This window comes from Falco cherrug, chromosome Z, assembly GCF_023634085.1.
Source record: "Falco cherrug isolate bFalChe1 chromosome Z, bFalChe1.pri, whole genome shotgun sequence".
Classification (NCBI taxonomy): domain Eukaryota; kingdom Metazoa; phylum Chordata; class Aves; order Falconiformes; family Falconidae; genus Falco; species Falco cherrug.
The window spans coordinates 28,747,408-28,767,725 of NC_073720.1; the positions used below are offsets into that span (position 1 = coordinate 28,747,408).

Consider the following 20,318-nt stretch of genomic DNA (forward strand, 5'->3'; position numbering starts at 1 on the left):
AGCTGCCATCTCTACTTTCTTGTGAAGTAGGAAGAAGTGTAAGACAATACCTGGTCTATGGCAATATATGTGAAGTGGTCTAGCAAAGGAAATTGACAAAATGAGATACAACCATAATGTAATTTCCTGAGAAAAAAACTGTTTTCACGCATTTCCTTCTGGGACTGAATATATTTCTACTCAGAATTCATCTAACAGTATAAGACCCTTTGTAGTATACCTGTTAAAGCAAGGTTGTAACCTCATCAGAGGTATGGTCGAGGAGTATAGATACAAATAAATAAATTTTCAGGGTTTCTTTCATAAGCTACTGGTTTTGAGTGGTTTACACTTTTAACTAATGCAATTTGCTCCACTTAGGAAAAAGCCTGGGAAGATAAAAGTCTGTTTTACTGGTTTTAAATGAGTAATGAAAGGTCACAAAAAGATTGGTGTTTAGTTACATTTCTAGTGCCCAAATTGGTTTTGTTTCTTCTACAAATAAAGAAAAAAACAACCCACCTGTCATTTAAATTTATCTCCCTCAGCTTAAAATTTTCCTGTGAATCATCTAGTTCTGGCCTTTATAATAATCCAATCATCTTTTCTTCTATGAAAATTATGTATTTCCTATGCTGACAGGCTTAGAATCTAACTAGATGGGAAACCCGCAAAGGAAGTGGAGAGTCCAAGGAAATGTTGAGGAAGGGTAACACAGGCAGAGGGCACTGCAGACTGGAGATCCTTCTCCACAGAAGAGGAACTGGGTTGGCAGCTGCCAGAAGGATCATACAGTCTGGGAGTACCAAGAGTTTCCAACAGGACAAGCACGCACCATAGGCCCTTGGGGTCCCTGACTCCTTCATCCAGAACAAGGGCACACCTGGATGCTCCACAGGGGGGATGAGCTCCCCTGTATGCCTTCATTTCTGTTAACATGGCACGACACTGTGGTCCACACAACCATAAGGGCCATATAACTGATGTGACATCAGCAGTTACCTGTAGATAGAACCATTTGTAGCAGCACTGGCCAGTCATATTTGATCATATGTGGACTATACTGAGCTACTCTGATACAAATGACAATTTCCTCAGCTTGCTTTCTACAGAAATTCAGAACAGAAGTCTGTTTAAATGAGGCACAAAGGGAAGACTTGGCTTCCCATCTCTAATGTTCCATTAAAGTGGAAGGAAAGAAAAACTAATAATAAAAACATTTTTCAGAGTGTCTTGTGTCAACTTTGGCTTTTACAAAGTTTATGCAAATTATACTTACACATATAAACTGCTCGTTATTTATGCAGAGTAAGCATCCCTGTGCAAGATTAGTAGTAGCATGTATGGTCTCCCACTCGGGGACTTACTCCCTATTTCTGCATTTTGTTACTTTGTTAACAAATACAGGTCTTCTTCATTTGCAAAGGAATGGGATAACAAAAAAGTGCCCAACTGTAAAGAAACACAGCAGTGAATTACCTCTGCCTTTAAATATTATTACACTGATGACTGGTCTGAACAGGTTGTCTTACAGGTGAAGAGCTATCATCTAGTAAAATCTTAAAGGTTTACGCTTTATAAGAATTCTCCTTTAGTGCTGATTAACCTGAAAATGACATTTGAAGAGCACATGTAACATAGAGTATGTACTGCACTGATTTTTTTTTTCATAGAAACACAAAACCAATTTCTAGGTTTGAATTTCAGTATAGGCTGTTAATAAGTATTGCATCTAAGGAAAAAGTTATATTACTTTGGAAATAGCAGTATTTCCCTTGGGCTGATAAAAGGGAAATAACAGTTTTTTGAAAGGTCTAGATTCAGCATATTTTTTTTAAATACCTTTTTCAAATAATGGTAAAATGAAGAAAACACTAGTTATGTTCAGTTTCAGATAACCAACACAATAGTTTGCCTGGTAAGGAATAAAGCCCACTCATTTAATACTCAGGAAAGAAATTTACCTCTGGTTTCTGTCATCACCTGCTTCTCCTCTTCTTGGTCACCATTAGCCCAGTTCTCTTCTAGGGATGGCTGCAGGGTGGATGGACATACCAAACCTAGCACTTTGGGGTGGTCTTGTTTTAAAACCTATCTCAAAACAAAGCTGACAAGAAACAAATCCAAAACCTTTTCTATGATACCCAGCGTAATTCTGGATCTCTTTTCTTGCAGCCTTACCTGAACAATGTTCAACTAGAAAAATGCAGAAAATCAGTGGGCAAACTTGGCTCTTATTGTAATGCCTGCATCAGCTTGGGCTTCTGTGATCTGTACTTATCACTAAGAGAACAAGAAAGCAGCTGGTAGCTGTGAAAACTGACAGAGGTCTTTGGCCAACCCCATCTTAGGTCGGTGGCCATTCTCATTAAATGCTTGAGCCTGTCAGAAGACATGTGAAGAGCTAAGAACAAGAGGTCTGGGCAGACCACAGCCCCTGCCCCATGGGGAGGTGACTGGGGGCATTTTGCTGAAAAAAGCATGCAAAAAGGCAGAAAAGAAGAAAAAATGCCTCTCTCTCTTCACGACTTCTGGTAGCAGCTGCCACAAAAAAAAAATTCTTCATGGAGTTTTGACATGAAAATATGGGAGAACTGGACATAAGTCAATCTAAAGGAATTGAAAGACATTATTTCAGCCCATGTATTGGTGAATGATACAACGACAGTAAATATCTGCCATTTTATTCTTTTATAGCCATGGGGGACACCCAGAGATTTCATAGAAGGTGAATACAAGCCATCCAGTCTGTCTGTTTACCACTGATCTTCCCCTTGATATATTCCTCAGGCCCTATCATTCCTCCCGCCCGAGAGCTGCTGTCACTAACACATCACTTCTCTCTGCCTTAGAGGATGGTATCTGCAGCCTGTGAGAGGCTGTGCTAGCCCTGATCTATTCATCATCTGGCAGACAACACTCTCACAGGCAATTCCATTAGCAACATCCATCTCAATAACAAAGTAGGTCTTTTACATGTCTGGTTTCCAACCACACAGATGTAAGTGTTGTGCTGGGCCCCTCTTCTTGACAATGGAAATCACTGAAGTAGTGCAAGCTGTGTTTATTACCGTTTTCTTTCAGTCAGCTGGGTTGACAGAAGTTTTGCCTATAAAAATGGCCTGTATCCTTTAGTGACAAGCACACTGCTTTGGCTGAACTAAGAGAACTAGTAACAAATATTCAGCCTTCTACATAAAGAAAAAAAAATACAAAAACTGAACTTTGAAATCTGAGACTGTATTTTAAAAGAGTAACCTTTCAAAATCAGGTTGAGAATATTGGGAAAGGACCCTTGCAAGCTATTGGAGCTCCACGCTTAACTTTACATTGTTATTGTTGTTTAAATGAGAAAAGTAAACCAGTGAAAATTAAATGAGCCATTTTCATGTGAATGCCTCTGGGCAATATAAAGATTCACAGTACAAAGTGTCATGCTGCTTCATAATACACTGATCTGAACAAAGCAGTAAATACTTACTGCCTTTATAATGAAGAAAACATTTTGCATTCCCAACATTTCTGAAACAGGGTGGCCAAACTGATTTTTCCCTAAATACATAGCTACAGGTTAAATGCTCCAGCATCTTCCAGTGGCAGCATTCATCCTCCTATACTTTGGCACAGGCAAAACAACCCTGATTAAATTAATCCATGCCTTCAGCCACTGTTGTGCTTATTAGCAACCCTCTAACATTGTATGTTCTGAAGATGTGTTCTTAAGTGCAATCATTGTAGGCATTGGTTCATTAGCAAGTATGAACAACATGGGTTATCAAAAGCATTTTTCATGTATAACAAATAGAGAAAATTACTAAAACAGTAAAAGAAGTGTCTCAGATCTACAGCAGGTAAAGCTAAATGATGTAGTATTTCATTAACATAATTAGAAGCAGGTTTATACTAACTTAAAATTTCCACCTTCTTTTGTCTAAAGGAAACCAGAGATAATGCTTCCTGCAGAAAGTTTGTGCCCTGGCTTGCAAAATATCAGGTGAAATTAGACTATTCAATGAAGAAAATGTCAATTTAGATGTGATGCACTCCAGTTAGAAATCTTGCTGAGTGCACACAGGCTGTGTAGTTAGACACTCATGAATTGTAGTTCATTAGAATGACGAAGTGTCGGCATTGGTGAGACTTTTAACACACCCAGTATTAAATGAACACAACTCAAGTACACTTTTAGGATTCATCATCACTTGAAAAGAACAATGCAGGGAGATGCTTAAGGAACATGATACCAATATAGTTGCATTTTCCCCCCCAAAGATTAAAACAACTCAGTGTTTAATTTATTTTCTCTTTATTTGGAAGAGAAATTCTATGAGTTTTAATCTTTTGACAAAGAAATGTAAAAATTGCCATTAAATTTCCATTGGAAGCTTCCATTGTCTTACATGATAGGAAGAGTTGCATTATTTTCCTTTTTTCCTTATAAACCATGATACATTTTACATCTGGCACACTTAATTTTCCAAGGGAGTTACACTAAAAGGAGAACTCTTACTAGATGTTCATCAATTGACGTATGCCTGATGATACCTGTAAGTTGTGCAAATGCACAAATATTTTTTCTTAGGAAAAAAGTACTTACCTATGGAGAACAGGAATAATAAATAATGTTGGGGTTGATCCTGTCTACACTGGGATCAAGAGCAAAATTCTGAATAATTTCCAAAACGGGGAATTTTGGATACAAGACCTTTCTTGGTGCAAATTCAGTTTATATTTGATGACTCCAGCAAAGAAAAAGGAAGTTCATTTATGCTGAACTAGTCAAATCAGCTGTATTTGCCAGTTTAAACATAATTTTTAACTTGGTGATTGTGGTCCTTACTGCATTTTTTTTGAGATGGTTACACTTCTACAAAGTTACATTACTGTGTAGTTCATAAGACACTAAGCTGAAAATGCAAATTTTAAAATAGCAGTATTTATAATATATAGTATTATAAGCATACATTAAATAAAGTCATATATAAGCACAATAACATGAGTAGCAAACTCAACCATGTAAATAAATCAAAATGCACAAAACTTAGAAAGGGAAATGATTAAGTTTCCCTTACTTATATAACAAAGTATATAGTTTCTTCTTACTAGCTGATATCACAAAGTCTTTCACCTTGACTTTTTCTGTTGAAAAGTTTTGATTTATGGCTTGTTTCAGGTCCTTTGTGAATGCTCACAAGTGAGCAGATTTTGCATATTGTTCCAACATGCTCCCTGAAGGCAAAACTGCTTTCCTTGCACAGAATACTAAGATTAACTAGAAAACAAAAAGAAAATCCAGGAAAAAAAGATCAACAATGACTTGATCATGCCAGGTCTCCTCATGTGGCGTTTACTGGATGGTCACTGTAAAACTGACTACTCAGAAGAGTGTTTAGAGACTGGACCACTTCATAGTTGCCTTTCACATCAAATTCGGATAACCATAATAATTTTTTTATGGAATTAAGCTATCAAAAGTTCTTCCCAGCATTTTTAGAGGTTTTATATTCCTCTACAGTGACATATTTTTGTTTGGGCTTGATCATTTTTAGCCAATGCCTTGACCCATTTTACATCCTCCCTTATGCTCTACACTGCTGCTAAGGATGGGCAACAGTCCCTGAACCCAACTCCCTCTATCAAACCTATTTATCAGATGAGAATAGCAAGGCATAGGAATGCAGCCGAAACTAGAGATAATACACCGTCTGTCAGTGTTAATCCTTTTTAATATTCTGCTTCACACCAGAGAGGATTTAATTGTTTCTTAAATGGCTCTAGGGCCTCTGAATGAGCAAACCTGTCTACAGAGCATATATTTGTAAAAATCTTTGCAATAAATATTGATCAATCATATCTGTAGATCATTCTGGAGACACAGCAATCTCTTCTTGCCTAATTAAACTGTGCTAATATGAAAATGCAGGCCAAGCCCATAAGGCACAACAGATCTGCCAGAGTGTGGAAATGCCTGGAAATTGCAAGCTCTGGGAAAAGAAGCAGAGAGGCCCACCAACTCTGCCTGCATACTAATGAACTCCACCAGACTGTAACCCATACAGATGAAATTTAAATTCCCTTCCACAACTTCAGCCTCAAAGTCTTCTAATTAACCCTCAGCCATGAGATAAGCAGCCCTGCAGAGGTGGGGATGGTACAGCAGAGGTGACAAAAGGCAACAGACTACTCCTTGCCAGTTCTCTTCCCCGGGGATTTGAAGGTTGTGTCAGTCACTAAGCCAAACTCCGAGGGGGCAATCAAAATGTCATTTACTTCATCTCCCCATGGTATTTTAACTTTTACCCTGTAATCATTCCTAGATTTAGGACCGGCAAAAATGTTTTAGTGATCACAAAGCACACATTTCACAGACACACAGCAGTGCTTAAAAGCATTTCACTCCCACTTGACATGGAGCTCCGTTAGAGATGGCATACTATTTCACCTGCTCTAATGGAAGTCAGTCGATTCATTGCCAACTCCAGCACCGCCCAGACTCACACAGAAACTGTAGAAGAGAATTGCTGGGATTTAGTTCAAGAGGTGCCACAGGAACCCAGCAGTGCTGTATTTCATTTTGTGTGGAACCCTGTTAGAAAGTATACAACAGCTCCTCACAACCATTTCCCTCAAACTGTCTATAGACAGGATCTACAAATTTTAATTCTTCAACAGCACTCCAGTGCTGCCCTAACATGTAATGAGGTAGATCTAAAGGGAACTTTCTGTTTTCAGTAAAATCACTCATACTTTACACTTGTTAAAAGCAGACTTTGTGAAAGTGATGCAGTAATAATTTAAGATAAACCACTGGCTGTGTTTTTGGGTGGGTTTGGATTTTTGTTTGTTGTTTGGGTTGGTTTATTTTAGTAAGTGGTAACAGACAGCTGCTCTCAGCGAGCATCCAGAGCCCTGCTACTTTGCCTGCAATTAAATCCACTGAAAAGTATATGAATGTCCATTTAGCTGTATTTGCATACATCAAAAGGTTTTGCCCATGCTGATGTATGCATGATGTCCCTAGTTTCATAAAATGGTCCTCACATGTCTTCTTTCAATACAACTCAGAAATCTTAAAAGAGCTACACAAATCGGCAAATGGCTAATCTCAGCTTTTCATCTTTAGGGCTATTTTCAAATCAAGTTGAGTGGTCCTTTTAGGCATTACTTTCTAACATCTGTCTGGTATCTTATTTGAAGAGAGTTGGTGTCCTCATTTTGAATTCTAATGAAGATCACTGCGTAAATTACTGATGTTAGATTCCCTACTGGCACACTTGGCAGAGCAATCCTCGATGGGAAGATGAAGCAAGACAAAAAGAATTAAATGTCATTACGTCCCTGCAACTAAATAATCCAGATGAAGGATTGTCCACAGCATCTGAGTGTGACAGCCATAGTCAGTCTGTATGGAGTTGAGGGGCAACGTTAAGGACTATACTTCAACTCTCTTGATTTAGGATATATCGTGTGTTCTCCGGTTACTTAGAAAGCCATGATTTTCTGTCCCTAAGAAACACAAAAGGCCACACTGGGATTTAACTTGTATGAACAAGTAGTTTTAGACAGAAAATACTGAAATGCTTTGTCAAACTGCATGGTACTGTATTCCTATATTCCTAACAGACAGTCATTGCACAGGCTGAGACAGGGGAAAAAACCTGAGATATACTAAACTTGACAAGTGAGTCAGTCTACTTGCTTATGTCTCAGGTCTTTTATTTCATGCTGTGCTCTAAATTCAGCATGAGAGAGGCAGCACTACTTGCTATATACTGCAGCTTTGAAACAGGGGAAGCTCAGGTCTGTTAAAGGCATCCTGAAAATACAGAGAATACATGATCTGTAAGGCTAATTCAATCAGCTCTATCTATAGCATGTGTTAATTTTTACACAAATATGTAAAACATTCTTGCTTTTCTACCTACTGGCTCTGCAGAGTTAATGCAATGTTAAGCATTTTCACAGATTATGATTATCAGTGGTCTTCAAACTGAGAGAGCTCTCAGCCCGCATGAGCTATACTCAGCTCTTCCTCTGTTGACTATGAGATACTCGAAGTTTGCTGAGCTCATTTCACATTGAGGGATTAGTCCTTCACAACCAACAGAGCCGAACTGTCTGAAATTTAAACTCCAAGCAAGATCTCTGAGCAAAACAGAAATATATATCTCACATTAAGTACTACAACCTAAAACCAGTATATAAATATTCATACTGACTTCAGTATGTGCTCATTTACTGCACGGCAATGAGTATGGCCATTGAGAATGCCATCTACTGGCAAAAAAGCACGAGGGAGTGTAATTCCATGGCAGGCAATTTCCAAAAAAGGGAAAGGTTAAGAAAACATGATGTAGGTCATTAAGTTTGTTTGGCTTTTGTTTTTTTCAGCTGCTCATTTCAATTTTTTTTAAATCCAGTGGTTGCAACTGCATGATATGATGCTGAATTTTACATAGAAACTTTGGTGGAGTAAGTGCTGAACCTTATAACTTAATTCTGTACAGGAAAAGGGTAATGTTTGAAAAGAGTAACAATTTAAAAGACATCAGAGATAATAAGAAAATACTAATAAAGCTGCAAAGCTGAGATTGCTCATACTTTCCTATGCTTTTTCTTACTTCACAGGATCTCAAAAATTATTCTCAAGAGTTCTTTAGATATTTGGTAAGAATATTCAGAGTCTAAACCTTTGACACTAAAATCTGAAAAAAGATCAAACTCAGCAGTGACACTGTTTCTTGTAATGCTGTTAGCTACAGCAACTGTCATTCCAAGCTTTAGGTGGCTGATTTGTGATTTAATTGCAAACAGTCAACTTGGGGGAGAATACCTGTCCTGTGAACTCCACTTACAAAGCAGTAACTCTTGTTGTAGAACTATGGCAAGTACCACGTAAGTGACATCTCTGTTGGTTTGAAAATATCTTATCTTTTTCTTTTCCCTAATGATTATTGTTAAGATTTTTTTCTTGTGTCCAGGTCATATCAAGCCAACAAACAGGTTATATAGACTATCGAATGAAAAACAGTTGGTCTAGTACTGACCTAATATTCTCTGACAGTGTCCCATCTTTGCAAGTAAGTCACAGACATGGAATAGTACAGGGAGTAGTATTTGGTGTGCTTCAACCAAGGACTTTGGTCTACAGCAAATTTGACCTTTGTGTAGACTAAGGTAATAATCCCTGACAAAGAGACAGCAATCTGCTCAAAAGGGAGACCAAGAAAAAAGTTGGAAGTGTCACAAGTGGCCTCCAACATATTTAATAGCAAAGGGAAGCCAGAAGAAGGAAAATTTACAAAACACAATTTGTGAGCAGAGACGTCCCTGATGACAGATTTTTCTAAACTCATCTCTTCAAAAATTAAACATTCTTTGGCTGATAGCTGTAGTGAGGCTCCAGGAAAGTCAGCAAGCATGGAAGTGCCAGTACTGACACAATGCCATTCACATTTTACCACTAATGTGACTTACTGTGACATATAGGAAGACTGCAGGAAAAACAACATTATGGGGAAGGGAAGAAAAAGTGCCATCTAGGATGAATCACAGGATCATAGAATCATTTAGGCTGGAAAAGACCTTTAAGATCATCGTCCAACCATTAACCCAGAACTGCCAAGTCCACCACTAAACCATGACCCTAAGCACCACATCTACACATTTTTTTAAGTATCGCCAGGGATGGTGATTCTACTACCTGCCTAGGCAGCCTGTTCCAATGCTTGATAACCCTTTTGGTGAAGAAAGTTTTCCTAATATCCAAACTAAACCTCCCCTGGCACAACTTGAGGCCATTTACTCTTGTCCTATCACTTCTTACTTGGGAGAAGACACCAGCGCCCACCTGCCTACAGCCCCCTTTCAGGTAGTTGTGGAGAGAAAGATTTCCCCTGAGCCTCCTTTTCTCCAGACAAAACAGCCCCAGTTCCCTCAGCTGCTGCTCGCAAGCCCTGTGCTCCAGACCCTTCCCCAGCCCCATGGCCCTTCCCCGGACACGCTGCAGCCCCTCTACGTCCCTCCTGCAGTGAGGGGCCCAAACCTGAACACAGGGTTCGAGGTGCAGCCTCACCAGTGCCGAGTGCAGGGGGACAGTCCCTTCCCTTGCCCTGCTGGCCACACTGCTCCTGACACCAACCAGGGTGCTGCTGGCCTCCTTGGCCACCTGGGCACACTGCTGGCTCATGCCCAGCCGGCTGCCGACCAGCACCCCCAGGCCCTTTCCCACCAGGCCCTTTCCAGCCGCTCTGCCCCAGCCTGTAGCGCTGTGTGGGGCTGGTGTGACCCAGGTGCAGGACCCGGCACGGAGCCTTCTTGAACCTCATCCAGCTGGCCTCGGCCCATCGGTCCGGCATGTCCAGACCCCTCTGCAGAGCCTCCTGCCCTCCCGCAGACCAACGCTGCTGCCCAGCTTGGTGTCGTCTGCAAAGTTGCTGAGGGTGCTCTCAATGCCTTCATCCAGATCGTTGATAAAGATATTAAACTGAACTGGGCCCAGGCCTGAACCCTGGGGAACACCACTTGTGACCAGCCACCAGCTGGATGTAACTCCATTTTTTATTTTTATTTGGGCTCAGCCATCCAGCCAGCTTTTAACCCAGTGTAGAGTGTGCCCATCCAAGCCCCAAGCAGCCAGTTTCTCCAGGAGAATGCTGTGGGAGGTGGTGTCAAAGGCTTTACTAAAGTCCAGGCAGACAACATCCACAGCCTTTCCCTTGTCCACTAGGCAGGTCGTCTTGTCATAAAAAGAGATCGGTTCATCAAGTAGGACCTGCCTTTCATAAACCCATGCTGGCTGGGCCTGATCCCCAGGTTGTCCCACACACGCTGTGTGATGGCACTTGGGATGATCTGCTCTGTAACCTTCCCCATCACCAAGGTCAGGCTGACAGGCCTTTAGTTCCCCAGATCCTCCTTCCTTCTGTTCTTGTAGATGGGCATCATGTTGGCTAACCTCCAGTCTTCTAGGACCTACCTGGTTAAGTCAGGACAGTTGATAAATGATGGAGAGTGGCTTGGTGACCTCTTCTGCCAGCTCCCTCAGTACCCTTAGGTGGGTCCCATCTGTCCTCATAGACTTGTGCATGCCCAAGTGGAGCAGCAGGTTGGTAACTGTTTCCTCCTGGGCTGTGGGCACTGCATTCTGTTCCTCCTCATCCCTGTCCTCCAGAGCAGGGGCCTGAGCACCCTGAGGGTAACTGGTTTCACTATTAAAGACTGAGGCAAAGGCAGCATTAAGCATCTCAGCCTTTACCTCATCCTTTGTGGCAGCGTTCCTTGTCACATCCAATAAAGGATGAAGATTACTCTTGTCCCTCCTTTTTATTCTAATGTATTTCTAAAAACATTTTTTTGCTATCTTTTATGGCAGTGGCCATCCTGAGCTGTAGCTGGGATTTCACCTTTCTAATCTTCTTCCTGCATAACCTCACGACATCATTGTAGTTCTCCTGAGTTGCCTGCCTCATCTTCCAAGGGTGGCAAACTCTCCTTTTCCCCCCCGAGTGCCAGCCAAAGCTCTCTTCCCACCAGCTTCTTCCCCACCTGCTTGTCTTCCAGCACATGAGGACAGTCTGCTCCTGCACCTTTCAGATTTCTGTCTTGAAGAATGTCCAGCCTTCCTGGACCCCTTGGCCCTTCAGGACTGCCTTGTAAAATGAAGACAAGCTTCTCCCTAGTCTTGAAAACCTCTGCTAATAATAAAACTCAGCATTTCACTCATTTTAGGAAAGCAGAAGAGAATAGGATACAATGTTTAAAATAAGCTGAAGAAATAAAAAAATACATCAGGTAAACTGGGAAAAATAGCTTCGGATATCAGTGTCACACAATAAAGCTTTTAATCTATGCTTTGTCCATGCAATAGCTGCCCTTGCAGAGAGACCAAAGCTGTTACAGTGACAGAGCCCTGCCAACTGTGGCAAAGCTAAATACTGATGTGACGAGACCCTCACAATGGTCTTCTGAGAGGTCCATCACTGCTGAGATCATTCTGCTCCTAGGGACTGAAGTCTGCGGCTGCACCTGCATGGGGCTGCACTGTTCCAGGTAGAGGTGCCAGCTCATCTGGAGCTGGTAGAGTAGCTCTACACAGGGCTGTCTTGCAGTACCACTTTCACTTCCAATAGCAAAAGAAATCTTTTAGAGTGGCCCATTCTTTTTAAAAGCATCCCTGCTTTTTTGTGACTACAAGTCAAGACAAGAAGGGAGAAAGCCTTACCATGCAAGGACCAGAATATTGTCCTGTGCTGAACTCACCACACTTAACTACTACCCCCACCGGAAAACAGCAGGCACTGTGTTAAAAACTCATTTGACTCTCATAGCACTCTAAGAAGGCCTGAAAAGCATGGGAGAACACAGGTCATTTCATAGGTGCCCAGCTGTTTACACCAGCAGGGAAAAAGGCTCAGGTCAGGAATGAACTGAAAGTTAGGGGAGCATCAACACTACAAATACATAACATGGTGTGTGAAACAAAAAAAAGCAGAGACCTGTAAAATAAAGTAAATATCTAATTTCTTCCAGATTCTCTGCAAGAAACTGATCCTTGGCCTGGATTTTGCTTTCAGTTTAAACCAATTTAATTACAAAGGGAGCATGCGGGCCATGAAACAATTCAGAAGTTAAAACTGTACCCTTTTAGGTAGGTACAGCTCTAACACAATTGTATTACGCTATTTGATGGACTGAATAGTAAGTTTGTATGTTTAAAGAAATCTGAATGCTTTGCACCTGCTCTTTCCTGTGATTACTGTCTACAAATGGTTGTGGAGGACCCACACACATTAGCAGAGCCCAGTAAATGGGTTTCACCCACTCAGCAGCTCCTCCCAACAGATTAATACTATGAGGTCCTCCTGTTCAACACAAAATGAGAATGTCAGCAAGGTCTTCTTCCACTTAATAATCCCCTACTTGACATACAACAACAACATCCCACCAAAGCTGAAGACAAATTGTAATTATTCTTGTAATTACAGGCTTTAATAGGTATAGAGGGTTGTTAGGTGCAAAGCAACTAATCCCACTAGGGACTCTTCAGGAATACAGTTGCTGCAGCCAAACTATTTATGCAGTTAAGACAGTGCTATGATCAAAGGAACCCATCCTTACTTTTAAAGAGCCACTTAAATATTACGCCATCTCCATCTAGATTTTTTTTTTAGTGACATCCATGTCTTCCATGTGTTATGTTGAAAGGTGGTATGTTTTTAATTTGATCCAGTATGTTGCAGGACACAATAAAAAAGAAACAAAAGACCATTTCAAACTTTTTTATATATAGTTGATTGAAATCTAAAAAGGAAGGCATTTGTAATGCAATTATTGAAAAAGTGGACAGAAAGATTAAAATTGATGAAGTTGCCAGAAAATGTTAAATCTACTAAAAACAAGTAGTATTGAAAAATATTTAAACCTTCCAAGTCTTCTTGTAGATGGGTGTTGCACTGGCTAACCTCCAGTCAAGGGGGACCTCCCTGGTTTGCCAGGACTGTTGATAAATGATGGAGAGTGGCTTGGCGAGCTCTTCTGCCAGCTCTCTCAGTACACTCAGACTGCCTGTGTGAGACGGTGAGCAATTTCCTTCACTCTGCTTGTTGTTTTTTTCTTCTTTCCTTCATCTAGTAAATCATCTTTACCTTGCCTTAGGAGTTTTTTTGCATTTGCTCTTTCTAGTCTCTTAGGGACAGGGTGGGAACTTAATCCACTGTAAAGTGCTTAGAGGACCTAGAAAAGCTGATTTGTGTCTCAGGACATGGCAGCTGAAGCTGGGATCAGTCTTTTCTCCAGAAGAGCTACAGAACTGCCATAAAACTGGGACAACTTCCAAAGGCTGCCTTTTGGCAGGGGGGAAGTTAACTTCCAGGTAAAAGTTTCAATAGCTCATTAGAATCACTCAGAGATTACAAAGCCAAAAACATGGTTTATCATGGAAGAGGGGTTTGTTGTGGTTTTCCCAACCCCGGGTTTTGGTTTGTTTGTTTTAAATAATCCCTAAGCTTCCCAGAGTTCTGATGGGCAGAATCTCCCCATACAGCTATGCAGAAGATGGGGAAATAAGGACACAGGACAGTGACTCATCTTCCACTATAGACAAGCTCTCAAGTACCAAAACACATAAAGTTGCAACACCAAAGTAATACTGAAATTCATACAAATTTGTTTCTGAATTAGTTATTTTAATACAAAATTTTAAAAACTTTTTTTTATATCAGCAACTAGTTTGAATCATAAACAGACTAACTCCAACATATAGAAAAGTCAGGAACCAGAAGAATCATGTCCTTACATTTGTGAGTCTATGCTGCACACACAGACAGCATGCAAACCCAGGCCATCAGGAGCACTGGGTTTTCTTCTCAACTTTAGGAACAGATTACCATCGGTGACTACAAGCCAAAAGTAACCATCATGTCTTTTTGGTGGGATTGTCTGGGGGTTTGATGCAAAAGCATGGGCCTCTGTTACAGAACTATCTGGCTTTCTATTTGTGACTATTGCTGACTAAAGTGTGTATCTTCCCTACCTGCTCACAGGGACTGTGAAGTACTATGGGATACTCCCGGCAGTCTACAGACAGGAGCACCTGGATCTGTGGTCAGTACTAACGCATTGTTTGCATTTGTCTCTACAAGGTAGAGGACAGCTGGACCTCCTCCTACTGTTGCAAGGCTGACAGCAGCAGCCACAGTGGCAACTGTGATTTTACAGTTAGCAATAGGGATGAGCACATGCTCCCTGTGCCACTCCGTTTAGACAAGGACTGTGTGTCTCACCTCTTCTCTGAGTCTAGTCCTGTTACTGAGTACAGTGGTAGGCAGATCACTGCAAATAAAACACCATTTTTATCTGGCAAGAAAGAATTTAAAATCTTCGCTTTCTCCCCCATTATGGGAAAATTTGGTTCTTGTTCAACCTTAATAATACTAGATAATAATTCCTCTAATCCAAAATCCAATCCAATTATTTCAGTGGCCTTTGGATCAAGTCTTTCCTCCTTCAGATTACAATTACAAACATTTAATACCTCTCTCAAGTGACCACTACACTGTACCAGGAAGTAATAGAAAATCTAGTCAATTAAAAACAAATGTCTTCACAAAATTAAGAAAAATAGGCATCTGACAAAAATGTTGCTAGTGACAACCAGTAACTAGATGAAAAGTGGCAGTGATGTTCTAGTTACACATTTATTAAAAAGCCATGATGGAAGAGATGAGAGACAGGTCATCTGTAAATGATACTGAGCAAGGGTCAAAAATAAAATATTACCTTCAGTTTCAGATATCCCATGTAGACAAAATGTTAGGAAAGAAAGATTAAGGAGTCTCATAAGGGACAAATGAAGATGCATAATTTTGTAAGCTTTTATTAAATAACCTTTAAGAAAACAAGCTTTGTGAAAATACCATTAGGTATGCTGGATAATAATTCTAATAAAGAGAAACAGGGATCCAAATTTCATTATGGAGTTAAAATTCTGTCATTATTCACAACTAATTTAATTCCATGACTCTGTTAGCTGCCTCACACAGGTGAAAGCCTGTTCCCATAAAATATGGGCTACTCTGAACTCATTGTATGTACTTGTGATACAAGGCATTTAAAAATAACCTCTTTGTCATTTTGCTGATTCATGCTAACAGCTTAGCATCAGCAGGTACTGGTGTTTTGGCAGCAATTTAAATTTATGCTAATTTTCCTTGAGATCATTCCTAAAAAAGCAGAAATGGAAGTTAGTGCCAGAATGATTGACACAATTGCAACAATTTCTTCACTGGAAAAAAAAAAAGTTACTTATTAGCCCATCTCTGGAATTTTGATCAGTACTAACAAAGGAAGGCTTCGACAATTCATGTACCTAAACACATAGGCTGTTACACTGTAATCCTCTCCTGAGCCACCAAAATCCTAGCAACCTCCCCCAAAGAAAAGCTCATGAGCAGACGAGAGGCCCACCGCTGATCTGCTTGTACTGCTGGGCAGCCCCATGACTGCAGCCCTGGACCACTGGCAGCAATGCCCTGCAGGGACACACTTCACAGCTGCAGCCATGCTAGTCAGCTCAATTCCCTATTCAAGCCCTATTTTGCCTCCATTTTCTTTCTTCCGAGGCACAAATACTTTGAGACACAAAACAAGTCTGGTAGCCAACTAAAATTAACCTCACCAAACATATAATAAGCTAAAATGACTCCACGCAATAGCTGTTCCAGCTACTACGGTCTCTAATAGCTGAAGAATCATATTTATAGGAAGTCCCTAAATGTGCATACCAGGGTACTCAAGATTCTAAGCAAAATTAATTCTTCAGCACTTAGTGATGCTGCTCTGAGTTGAGAAATCTGGTCTTGACTTCTTGGCTCTTTTTCTTTCATTTTAATTGATAGGTTTTGCTCAAGTGCCTGTGTCCTCTTACTTGACAAATTGTGATGAACTGCAGTTTTCAGTAAAACAGCACTAAACCCATGCTCTTCAGGATTTTATCAGCAACTCCATGAGTTCATACTGCAAGCTACTAGGTGTGATATTAACTGGGTTTAGATCTGCTTTAACAAAGGCAATGGGACTACAGACCACTTTGGTGAAGCATAGAGCTGTGGGCACTGATGACTAAAATTTCCAGATTAAAAATTCTCCACAGGATACTAGTCCCAAACAGTAACTTTTGAAATGGTAACTTTCAGATGGAAGCTCTTAAGGCTTTTTGGGGTAATGACAGTTTTGGAGAACAATGACCTTTAGTAAGCCTGAAGGAGGCAAGCAAACTGCTGATGCAGGTGGCTGCCAAGGGGACACTGAATATGTCTTGCACTTTGCTGAGGTGGCCACAGGCAGGCTTGCAAAAATAGTCTGGGACACAGATAAGGAAGTGTCTGCTGACTTAGGAGCAACAGGAGACCTCCCGGCACTCCTCAGATAGGGAACATGTCTTCCACAGGTACACATTCTTCTTAACAGGACAAAGGAGCCACAGTGTGTTGCTTGAGCAGCGTTTCTTGGAAGGTTAGGAGTGACTAGCTGCTGAAGAGCTATTTCAATAAAACAGACTTCATTTAGACAAGGGTTTAAATACACACCAATGCGACAGTCAAATGTCCCCAGTGAAACACTTGCAGAAGGGCCTTCAATGGCTTCACTCTCCCACACCCCAAATCCCATTAATTGCCCTTTTGTGAAGCTGCAACTTTTTTTTTTATACTTAAGTGAAGATTGGTAGGTACAGCAATTTCCACAGAGCACTTTCCAAGACTTTCCACTTGCTCTGCCTCACTACCAGATACACAGTTCCTTTTTCAGCATGTACATGTTAACAATTTATTATTTGATTTTTTTGTCCTTGTGATGTTAACTTACAATGGAAGTTGTCAGTATATGACAGAGAAAACAAAGGCAACCACTGGAGCACCTATTTTAAGTCATGTTGCCTGTTGTCTTGGCAACCACTCAATAAGCTGTTACTCATTTTTCACCAGCACCTGACAACATCTCTGCGAGATTGGTATTATTAGGGAGTCTGCTAACTCAGATTCTTTACAAGGCATCAGAAAAGATCTGCTGGCATTTCCAATCTGAATTCTATTTTTCAGGAATCATAAATCATCCATAAATTGCCCAGCAGCTGAACATACCACGCACAAATACCACTGTGACAAGCCATTCCCTTGAAAAGAGCACAAAAAGAGTGTTGGATCTGGTCATGCTCCCTGCAGTATCAATATGTACACTGCTATTCACTACACAGGGAGAAGGATTAGACGTCAAATTCCTCAAGTGAAAACACATGAATGCTTTGACAGACATATTCTCTCGCATGTCTCTCCTTTGAGATTGCAGGCATATGGCGTGGGGACAGAGCTGGCCCCATTTCCTCCAAGCTTCCTTTTGAGAAAGAGTCCTACCTTTCACATTGCTGCTGTGCATATCCTCAAGCTGCTTTGAGAAGCATACAAGCATGTACTGAGCTGGCATTGCAATTACCATAATTAAACATTATAGTCAAACAGGCTTCAGTCAGTAGTCAGACCTGGCTACACTAGGAGCTGTGCAGATGACTCTACCCTTCCTCAAGAGCAAACTGTCCCTATGTGCGAGTCACACAGAGAGCTCAGTCTCAAAGGACTGAAAACCAGGCTGTTTAACTACAGCCCACAGAGTACCCCATCACCCTGGATGAATACCTTCCTTGGACAAAAGGTCACCTAGTTACCCACATTCCACAAAATTTCTGAGTTTGCAATCATAAGGGACTATGTACTTACAATCAACTCTTCAGTATGAACGTTGACCATTTCACTGGTTAAACACTCAAAATTCAGCATTTGGGTGTTGTAACAGAAATCAAACATTCTAAAATTTTATCAACAAATGGCAACAAAAACCCCTTCTCCCTACCAAACAGTAGAGTATACTAAGAAGCCTCATGCAGATTCAACATCAGAGAACCAGAGAAACTAAAATTAATGATCCTCTGATCCGTGCAGTGGGATTCTGGAGGTGCCAATGGGCTTCCCCACAAAATTTTAGACAAGAAACTGGTCAAGAGGACTCACTTTATTCCTGGATGTTCCCTTTATTCAAGTTTCAAGCTCCCTTAATGCTCTTTCAACATAGATTTTCGCAGTTTATTGTTTAAAGTTTGAGCAGTGGTGAAAAACTCATTCATTACTGCTTGTCATAGAGATGCTGATGAATTCCAGTCACATGCAATTAAGCTGTAATTCAACAAAACGACAGACTAAATAGGCAAGTCTAGACAAGAAAAAAAAAATCAACTAAAAATACAATTCCTAGAGAAAAATTCTTGGAGGATTCTATAATCCTTCTGTTGAGAAAAGGGGTGCATAACCTTATTTTATTTATCATATGAAAGCAGAGTATTTGCTTTATTCATGCAATGGTATCATGACGCATCATCTAAATGAAACAGCAAAAAATATTAGACATGCTGGAACATTTTTGTTAAAGAAGTGCAGGATCTTTTTTCTCACTGAAGTTTTAAAGTAAACACATCCATGTTATAAATGGGATGCACTGCATCTTGCATTCCCTTAAAGATAAATTCTGCTGATTTCACTTATGAGAACACCCTCTCTGTAAACCAAAGCAACCAGTATCATTGAGAAAATGAATTGGTGTCATGCATTTAAACTGAAATGAAAAAGAGATGTATTCTAGGTCTCAGTTTGCTTCCATGTAAATTTGGAACTATATGCCTTGACTCTAAATCTTCACTCTGAATATTGTTGTACTGGTTTGGCTGGTTTTCAAACCAGTGAAAGAATCATAGATATTTTTTTTTCTTCCTTAATTCTGGCAATGTTTTAGTCTCTATAGATACAGGGAAGTATAGTAAGAACTGCTATAACCTACCTACAGAATAATTAGTTACACAAGACATTTTGGTACATCATTTGAAACCATCAGGTCAATGCTGTCATGCTAACAAGACATCAGGTGGTCTTTGTCAACAGTGCATAGCAACTGATCCCAGGAATGTGATCTAGTAGCATGACACAAATTTCATAGCCCTTTTTCACCACACTTAAGAGATGCTCCTGAAGCTGGAATTTATAACCCTTGTCAGTCCTAGGTTGTACTAGTCAACATGCACATGGCCACGATGATCTCACCAATGAAAGCAACCTCCACTCCTTTCAGAATGTTACATATTTTCACATGGAAATGGTGATTAATTGCACCCATGCTTACTCAGCATTTGGCACAGTAATAAGATGTTAGAAAACTTACCAAACACTTGATTCCCATGCAACCAGAAGAAAATGAAATTTTACACTTCACAAAATAGGACCTTTTGTTTTGTTTTGCTTTATTGTACGAATCCTCCAAAGGAAGGACAGGCTTGAAGAGAAGGCAGCCCAAGAGGTTTAGTCTTACAAGACCTGCAAACTTTTAATTTACTCATACAAGCCAAAGACAGTTCCTGTGAGTCAAGGTAGACCCTCCAACCCTCAACTTTTCATACCAAGAAAGAATAAAGTCCAAGCCCTCTGGGAAGAAGTATAGGGATTAAGCCACACTTGCACAACAGCCGTGACACCATTCCTGGCTCTATCGAACTGCAGAGTTAACCATTCAGGTTATTTGTTTTGTATGTGCTCTCCCTACCACAATAAGCTTTAGTCTCTGGGACTACCACATAGGTGCTACGTAACATGAACTGTTCAGTCAAAAAGTGAGCTTTACTTAACTTTAATGTGGCCCTAAAACTAGCACCTTCTACAAAAGTAATCATGGTGATATATATGAAGCTAACTTAAAAGGCTGATTATTTTTAAGTTGTGAGAAAGTTAAAACAAATTGTAATTTTT

The 20,318-nt window shown here is 40.4% G+C and overlaps 1 protein-coding gene across 1 annotated transcript in view; it reads right to left on the reverse strand.

Moving 5' to 3' along the window:
• The window catches only part of MAP1B (microtubule associated protein 1B), a 74,730-nt gene that overhangs the window by 48,995 nt on the left and 5,417 nt on the right, over positions 1-20,318 (reverse strand). The gene's annotated exons all lie outside the window — the stretch shown is intronic.